Source organism: Somniosus microcephalus, chromosome 2 (assembly GCF_052327205.1).
Source record: "Somniosus microcephalus isolate GS21.2 chromosome 2, FLI_Smic_1.0, whole genome shotgun sequence".
NCBI classification, from domain to species: Eukaryota; Metazoa; Chordata; class Chondrichthyes; order Squaliformes; family Somniosidae; genus Somniosus; species Somniosus microcephalus.
Genome location: NC_140988.1, coordinates 59,626,464 through 59,636,241, shown reverse-complemented (window position 1 = coordinate 59,636,241; position 9,778 = coordinate 59,626,464).

The window sequence follows — 9,778 nt, the reverse complement described above, 5'->3', positions numbered from 1 at the left end:
ACTGACAAGTGGAAAACACCTCAGATGGAGGCCGGAACTTCAAACGCCTCCTTTGCCAAGGTTCTTCTTTAAACTGGGCTCAACTGTTTAAACTTTTAAGGAATTATAAATAATTTATTCAAAATTCCATAACCAACTATTTATCAAATAATTATTTTGCGTCGAGTAGGCAAGACCCATTAAAAGCTGCCATGATGATTATGTGACGGAGCCACTGAATGACTCTGGACAACTGTACATAATTCCCTTTAACCATGTTCTAACACCAGCCTAAGCCTGTACCATTGTGTTAGACATTACTTTGTTTTGTATATAGTGTTTGTATGCACGGGGCGTGGCCCCTTTAAGAGCGCGGGAAAACGCGGGCAAATGCAATGACGTCACGTCGCAAACCACGTGACTGCCCAGGCAGTCCTCGTGGAATCTCCATCTTGTTAAGACCTGTTTTCGTGGCTCTCCTGTATCAATCTCATCAAACTGTTTGAACTCATTTAGTTTTACATTAAAGACCTGTTTGATTGATCTCCTGAGTCGACCTCAGTTATTAGTTAGGAATTCATCAATTCCTACATTGGTGACCCCGTTTTTTTGTGAACGTTTTTCACAAAAAGGACACAGCATGGAGGCCAACGCCGTTTTGCTGAAGCTACCGCAGTTCTGGGAGCAGCAAGCGACCTCGTGGTTCATTCAGGTCGAGGCCCAATTCGCCCTGAGGGACATCACTGCAGATCAGACCAAATATCTCTGTGGTCTCCGCACTCGACAGCTCTACCGCCTGGCGGATCGTCAGCCTCCTCGAGAACCCTCCAACGGAGCGCAAGTATGAAACCCTCAAGGCGCGGTTGCTGCAAGTTTTCGGGCTCACTAAAGCGGAGCGCGCCCGTCGATTGCTCACTATGCCCGGGCTCGGGGACTCCAAGCCTTCAGAGTTAATGAGCCAAATGCTCACACTCCTTGGCTCTGAACCGGAATGCTTCCTATTCCGTGAAATATTCCTCAGCCAGCTACCGGAACAGGTGCAAGCCGCCCTGGCCAGATCCGAAGTTGAGGACTGCGCTGCACTCGCGGCAGAGGCGGACAAAATTTTCGCGGTTACTCAGCAGTACTGCGCCGCCACGAGGCGCCCATCCCCCACAGACGCCGCCCCAGCTCGTCAGCCTGCTGGGCCGTGTTTCTACCACGCGCAGTTCGGCACAAAAGCGAGACGTTGCCGCCCTTCCTGCAGCTTCCCCCCCAAAAAAAACAACTACGACCACCGAGGAATGGGTCTAATGGGCGCCCCATGGCTGCGATGGCGATCGGCAACGCGGGCAAGTTGCTGTTTATCACCGATACTCTCTCCGGTCGTCGTTTTCTGTGCGACACCGGGGCGCAGTGCAGCATATTACCCGCGTCCACCCTCGATGTGCAGACCGGGATTCACAGCTTCGCCCTTGAAGCGGCCAATGGCAGAGCGATTCGGACCTTCAGCAGACGGCGGGTGCAGTTGTGTTTCGGGGGCCAACGTTTTTACTGGGAGTTTGTGACAGCCAAGGTTTCGCAACCCATTCTCGGCTTGGATTTCCTGTGCGCCAACAGCCTCCTGGTTGACGTGAGGAACCGGCGGTTGATCAACGCGGCAACTTTTCATTCTATCCCTTGTTGCCACAGTAACACTACGTCGCGCACCGTCGCCTGTGCTTTTCCGGCTCCGGATGAGTTCGCTCGCCTGCTCGGCGAATTCCCCGACCTGACCAGACCCACGTTCTCCTCCACAGCCACGAAACATGGTGTGGAACACCACATCACCACCAAAGGCCCCCCGGTCTACGCGCGGGCCCGGCGCCTGGAACCTGGCAAGCTGGCGGTCGCAAAAGCGGAGTTCGCGACCATGGAACGGTTAGGGATTATTCGCCGGTCGAATCGTCCCTGGTCTTCACCCCTCCACATCGTCCCGAAGCCTGGCGGCGGATGGCTATCGACGCCTAAACAATGCCACCACTCCTGATTGGTACCCGATCCCCCACATCCAGGATTTCTCCGCCCATTTGGCAGGGAACACTGTCTTCTCGAAAGTCGACCTCATCCGGGGCTACCACCAGGTCTCCGTTCATCCCCAAGACGTCCAGAAGACTGCAGTCATCACCCCATTCGGCCTTTTCGAGTTTTTAAGAATGCCGTTTGGGTGAAAGAACGCCGCCCAGGCTTTCCAACGCCTGATGGTCCCTGTGCTGCGGGACCTCAAGTTCCTCTTCGTCTACCTGGACGATATTCTCATTGCCAGTCCCACTAAAGAAGAATACATCTGTCACCTTCGCACCCTTTTTCGACGTCTCAGCCAACACGGCCTGATTATCAACCCGGCCAAGTGTCAGTTTGGCCTGCAACAAATTGATTTCCTGGGGCATCGCATCACTTCAGAGGGAGCGGTTCCTTTACAAGCGAAGGTAGAGGCGGTGACGTCCTTTCCACGCCCGCAAACCATTAAGGCCCTGCAGGAATTCCTAGGCATGGTAAACTTTTACCACCATTTCGTGCCTAAGGCAGCACTACTCATGCAGCCCCTGTACGAGGCCCTCAAGTGCAAGACTGGCAAAGATACGGTAGACTGGACGGTTGACATGGCCCGGGCGTTCGCCGACACCAAAAGCGCCTTGGTCAATGCGACTATGCTGACGCACCTGCTGCCAGGAGCCACCATTGCCCTCACCACCGACGCGTCAGACTACGCAATCGGTGCTGTGCAAGAGCAGTGGGTGAACGGGACGTGGCAGCTGTTGGCATTCTTCAGCCGTCAACTACGGCGGAACGAGAGAGCGTATAGCACGTTCGACTGGGAATTGCTCGCTCTTTTTCTGGCCATCCGCCATTTTCGCTTCCTCCTGGAAGGACGTCCCTTCACCGCCTTCGTGGACCATAAGCCGCTCACCTTCGCCATGGCCAAGACCGCCAAACCGTGGTCATCCCGACAACAACGTCAACTGACCTACATATCCGAGTTCACCACGGATATACAGCACGTGGCCGGTAAGGACAACCTGGTGGCCAACTGCCTCTCCCGCGCGACCATCAATACAATTCATTTAGGCATCGATTACGCCCTCATGGCAGCGGATCAAGCCTCGGACCCAGAAGTTCAGGCCTACAGAACCACCGTCACTGGCCTCCAGTTGGCCGACGTCAAGTTCCATGCGGCAGGTACCACGCTCTTGTGTGATGTCTCCGTACGGGACCCTCGCCCTGTCGTACCGGCCGTCTGGCGTCGCAAAGTGTTCGACGCCATACATGGGTTGTCACACCCAGGAATGAAGGCATCTCAGAAGCTGATGTCAGCAAAATTTGTATGGCACGGCATGCACAAGGATATCCGTGACTGGATTAACACCTGCGTGGTCTGCCAAAAAGCCAAAGTACAGCGTCACATCAAAGCTCCGTTGGCCACCTTCACAGTTCCGGAGCGACGGTTTGACCATGTCAATGTGGACCTGGTGGGTCCATTCCCACCCTCCCATGGTTTTTCACACATCCTGACCATGGTTGACCGCACCACCAGATGGCCAGAGGCGGTTCCCCTATCATCCACTACTTCGGCGGACATGGCCAGGGCGTTCATTTCCACCTGGGTCGCCCGTTTCGGAGTGCCCACTGATATTTCTTCAGACAGGGGACCACAGTTTTCATCTGAACTCTGGAATGCAGTGACCCAAGGACTCGGTGTCAAATTACACCGCACCACAGCCTACCACCCACAGGCGAATGGTCTCTGTGAACGTTTCCACCGGTCACTGAAAGCCCCCCTGAGGGCCAGCCTCCAGGACGCTGGATGGGCAGACAAGCTACTGTGGGTCCTGTTGGGCCTTCGCACGGCCCCCAAAGAAGACCTTCACTCGTCATCCGTGGAGCTGGTGTACGGTCAACCGTTGCGAGTCCCAGGGGATTTCCTACCAGAATTGACGAAGCCTTGGTCCGCGTCTGACCAGCTTACTAGTCACCAAGAGGTGGCCAGATGTTTCGCGCCGGTGCCCATCTCGCACCACGGGCTGCAGAGTTTGCATGTTCCAACGGAGCTTCACAAGGCAGAATACATCTTTATTCGCCACGATGCTCATAGGTATCCACTCAAGGTCCCATATACTGGTCCCTTCCGCGTGTTGGAGGCAGGGGACAAATCCTTCATGGTAGATGTCGGTGGTAAACCGGACCACATTTCAGTCGATCGATTAAAGCCGGCAGATCTGGACCTCGACCACCCCGTCAAGACAGCACAACCGCCGAGACGAGGTTGGCCACCCATCACCGTTACGGCGGGCCAAGCGCAACCGCCCCCCAGACCGCCAGCCACCCAGCAGCCTCCACCTCAGGAGTACAGGAGTCGTTCCGACAGGCTCATCAGACCCCCTCACCGTTTGACTTTATCCGTTAAAGCGAATGCTGGGGGGGCGCATGTGGCGGAGCCACTGAATGACTCTGGGCAACTGTACATAATTCCCTTTAACGATGTTCTAACACCAGCCTAAGCCTGTGTTAGACATTACTTTGTTTTGTATATCGTGTTAGTATGCACGGGGCGTGGCCCCTTTAAGAGCATGGGAAAACGCAGGCAAACGCGATGACGTCACGTCGCAAACCACGTGACTGCCCAGGCAGTCCTCATGGAATCTCCATCTTGTTAAGGCCTGTTTTCGTGGCTCTCCTGTATCGATCTCATCAAGCTGTTTGAACTCGTTTAGTTTTACATTAAAGACCTGTTTGATTGATCTCCTGAGTCGACCTCAGTTATTAGTTAGGAATTCGTCAATTCCTACAATTACACATTTAAACACTTTCAAGAGTAACCATGGGGGGAAAGATTAGTGTTACAGAGAACGCAGATGCATTTATTTCATAAACTATTAAAAAATGCACAAACATCGGGTGGCAGCTGATATCTTTGGAGCAAGTATGGCAACTGTTTGGGTTGCTCCTTTCTTCTCTGTTTCCCTTACACTGCAAGCGGGAGACAGAGGCGACCTTCGGCCTCCTTCTGAGATTAGTGCAGCAAAGAGTGCGTTACACCAGAAAATCACTGCCACGCTGATGTTAATGAGCAGGCAGCACCAAAATGCCGGTACCGACTGCGCACTTTTGGGCGGCAGCGTTATTCTTGGCCGCTGCAGGTTTCCAGCGTTCTCCAATTTTTAGCCCTATCTCTTTAACCAAACTTTTAGTCACCTGTACTAATATCTCCTTTGGCTCAATGTCAATTTTTATCTTATTATGCTCCTGTGAAGCGCCTTGGGACATTTTCCTACATTTTTCATCCAAAACTCTGCTGCCCGTAACCTAACTCAGAGTTCCGTTCACCCATCAGCCCTGTGCTTACTGACCTACATTGTCTCCTTCTCCAGCAACGCTTTGATTTTAAAATTCTCTTTGTGTTCAAATCCCTCCAAGGCCTTGCCCCTCTCTATCCCTGTAACTTCCTCCAGTCCGACAGATCTCTGCGCTCCTCCATTTCTGGCCTCTTGCACATCCTCTATTTCCTTTGCTCCACCATTGGCGGCTGTGCCTTCAGTTGCCTAAGCCCTAAGCTCTGGAATTACCTCCCTAAACCTCTCTACCTTTCTACCTCTCTCTTCCTTTAAGTCATTCCTTAAAATCTACCTCTTTGACCAAGCTTTTGGTTGCCTGTCCTAATATCTCTTAATGTGGCTTGGTGTCAAATTTTGTCTGATAACACTCCTGTGAAGCACCTTGGGACGTTTTACTACATTAAAGGCACTATTTAAATGCATGTTGTTGTGGGACCCATCCTCGAGCCCTCTGTCTGGATGTAAACGCACTGCTTTGACATTGGTACTTGAATCATGGGGTGATATTCTTGGCACAATGTTTGGCTGGAGTAAACAAACTACTACTGATGCCTTCAGCCAGCGGATAGTCTACCTGCATGAATGGATAATCTAATCTGAGTTCATCTAAGATATCTTTGGGATTTGTGGTTACACAGAGAGAGACATCTCTGTGTCACTGGACAACCATCAATTTTCTCTTTTCTGATTCCTTCATCGTTGCTGGGTAAAGATCCTGGAACTCGCTGCGGTCGTACCTTCACTACTGAAGCGATTCAAGAAAAAGCTTACCACCACCTTCTGAAGGGGAATTAGAGACGAGTACATCCCGAAAATAAAAAATAAAAATTGCCAATTACATTCGAGGCCTGTCTTTCATGTGGAAATGCAATCCCTCCTGGGGTCCTTCAAAATTTCTAGATAGAAGGGGTAACAGTGATTATAGTTTCCTCATTCTTGCACTGAATACCATCCACCTATCTTGTTTCTTCACTGAAGAAATCATAAATTGGAGATGGTCCGAAAATGGGCAGCGTCATGGCCCAGCACTATGTAGCTGTGCAGGGTCAAACTGGTCTAGGTAGCACGCAAAATTCGTACTCAGTCTTCATTAACATGATTATAGTACTGATCTCAGCACTAAAACTGCTGCTCATTGGCTTACCGCTCAACAGGTGGGCCAATATCGGGTGTAGTCTAATTCCAAGTCATGTTTGGTCTAGGCTGCATCCAGTACTTAAAGGGGAGGTGCATTTTTACAACAGCACCTCATTGTCATTCCACTTGGAACTCCACTTGGAAGCATAAGCAACTACGAAGAGATGGCTGAGCCTCAGCACAGGGACAGAGCAAGACGCTTCTCAGATGTGGCTCTGGAGTCACTGGTGGTAGCTGTGGAGAGGAGATGGACTATCCTCTTCCCGCAAGATGGCAGGAAGCCATCAGCCCATACGTGCAGAAGGCTGTGGCAGGAGATATCTCACTATGTGATAGCCACCAGTGTGGTCCCCAGGTCCTCCATCCAATGCCACAAGAAGTTTAATGACCTCACACGACAGGTCAAGGTGTGTGAAGGCTTCAGCAAATGACATATCCCACCATCTGCACGACAAGCCTCACACACTGCTCAATGCACCACACCCCCATCACTCACCTACCAACAATCTCTACCTATCACCATTCAGATCTCACAATCATAGCTTCACTTCACTCTCACAACCTTACCACTAGTGCAACACTCACACCCACATCTCACACCTTGTACACACTGGCAGCTATCCAACCATGGCAGGCACATCACCCAAACACATTGCACCACACTCACTCACCCACTTCCCTTTCTCTTGCAGGCCAAGGCCGCGGACCAATGCCGGGAGCAGCAGCAGACAGGCGGGAGGTGGGGGTGGGCAAGCTGCCATACAGGCCCTGAGCCGGAAGGGACGGTGCTCAACATCATTGGAGGAGAAGTCACCTAGGCCGTGGTCAGCGGAGAAATTGAAGCCCTTGGAGACAACAACGGTATGCTCATTCCTAATCCTTGTTCTCACATTCCACTTCCCCCTCATCCCACAATCTCGTCTCACTTAAAAGCTGCTGATGCTGTATGCATACATATCTTGCTGTCCCCCACCCCCCATTCTCTCACCATAACCCGACTCTTCTGCCTTTCTGCTTTCAAATAACCAAGAACAAGCAGCACAGTCTGTCCTGAGGCGATGGAGGAGATCAAGGGGGGAGAAGAAGACACAGCGTCACTGCATCTGTCACTTGCGAACACCAGCTCCAAATCTGGCACTGTGTGTAATTTAGAGGATAGTGTAGATGTGGGATCTGCACAGGGTGAGGCACTGGGCACGAGTGGGCGGCAGCAAGGCCAGAGGGATAGGGTAGCTCAGGGGCCAGCTCCCTGGAAGGTGAGTTTGCGCGTGATTTCTGCTGCGCATGACTCAGATGAGGACCTTGATGCGGTGGCCTTCAGAAGAAGGGTGAGGGGCTTACATACCAAATTGCTAGGTGCAATAACAAGCCTGCCAGAGAGTCTCGTGGCAATGTCAAGGAGCATGGAGGAGTCCACCTCCAACATTGGCCGGGGCTTTGTGCAGAGCTTGGAGCCCATGACTTCCAGGCTGGAAATGATGGAAAACTCCAGGAGAGACCATGTCGACTCAGATATGACGCTGCATGTGGCGGGTGAAGTCACGGCTGCCATTGCAGCACAGACAGAAGCGACCCAACGTCTTAGTGCTGCAGCGGAAGCACAGACCGCTGTCCTGTAGTCTCAGCTTGCTGCCACGCAAGACCAGGCTGCTGCCATCGTGGTTGGGTCTACCACTGTCAACCGGGGCTTTCACAGTGTCGCAGCAGGCCAGCAATCTATCCTCTATCAGATTGCTAGGAATGCTCAGGTGCCGCCCCAAGGGAGTGACAGCAGGTCAGTAGAGCAGGACCCTGCTGTCCTCTCTCACCACCAGTGCCCTTGCTGCTGCCTGTCAGTCAGCCAGCCCAGACTGCTGCCACCCATTGCCGAGTTGGTGCATTTTACAGCCGGGCCTTCTAGGTCTAGAGCTGCTCGAGGTCGTCCTGCAAGGCCATCTGCAGTCTCCCCACAGAAACTGAGCAGCCTTCTACCAGCCATGCTACAGCCACTGGGGAGCACTTCATAGGCGCACTATAGCAGGAAAGGGCACCCGAATGACAGGCACTACGGCATTGCACAAGGGTGATTAGTTGATATAGCATGTGTGAATTGATTCTTGATAAATTAATAATTTTGTTTGGAATCTTTGTTTTATGGTGGCTCTCATTCAGCTTTGTGCCCAGGAGGAAGCTGTGATATTCCGTGACAGAGGGATGGTATGATGGGAATGTGGTTGATGGGGATGTGGTTGATGGGGACATTGTAAGTAATGGGGATCTAGGGTTTCATTCACTGGAAGCAGAGCCTGATGAGACATTCATGGACAGCCCGTGCTGAACGGGGATTTGCTGCCTGCCTCTTTCCTTCCTCCTCCTCCTCCTCCTGGTCCTCCTCCTCATCCTCTTCCTCTCCCTCTTCCTCTTCCTGAGGTGGTCCCGCAATCCCAGCTGGCAAGGACTGCACCCTCATGATGGTCAAGTTCTGTAGCATTCAGCAGACCACCACGAAATGGGACACCCGCTCTGCCGAGTACTGGAGAGGTCCTCCCAAACGGTCAAGGCAGCGGAACCGTTGCTTCAGCAGCCCAATGGTCTACTCGATGATGTTCCTGGTGGCAGCATGGCTCTCATTGTATGAGAGCCATGGTGACCTTGACTGCCACTGGGAGAGCCATGGTCGCCCTGCTCTCAGCCTGCAGGTATGGTTGCAGGAGCGGCAGAGTTCTGTGACCACCTCCTTGGTGAAGTGGAGCCTCCTAATACATTGCTCTTCGCTTAAGTGGAGAAGGGCTCTCTGAAAACCCTATGTGGGTAAGGCCTCCTGTTGAGAGCCCTCCTGGGCAGAAATGCGGCGGCTGCTATTTTTTCCCAAATCGGGCGGTAGCAGCCTGCGCTAAACCCCCGAATTTCTCACCCCATATTTCTCAACTCTTCGATTTGAGATGAGAAGATTCCTAGAATGCGGCCTTTGTGCTTTAGTGTTGCTCTATTCATGCAAACCATGAACATATAAACTCCAGTTTTATGAAGTTTCACTGGGAGTGCAGAGCTTTGCTGGTGGTGTCAGTCACTAAATCGAGTGCACATGCTAGCATTCTGAAGATGAAAAAGGTTCAAAGTGAACGAAAGCCTCAGAGCTTGTATTATATGGAATGGAAGGTCACATTGGGACTTCTTTGATGTCACTCTGCCATACACAAACCTCTTAAAGGGAAGGTTCCCCTCATGAATTCTTACCAAACATGACCCATCGTTGGCTCAATATATGGAAGTTGCTCCTTCCAAGAAACATGAAGATTCTTCCAGAGGTAGGCAATCTCTTTTTCAATTAT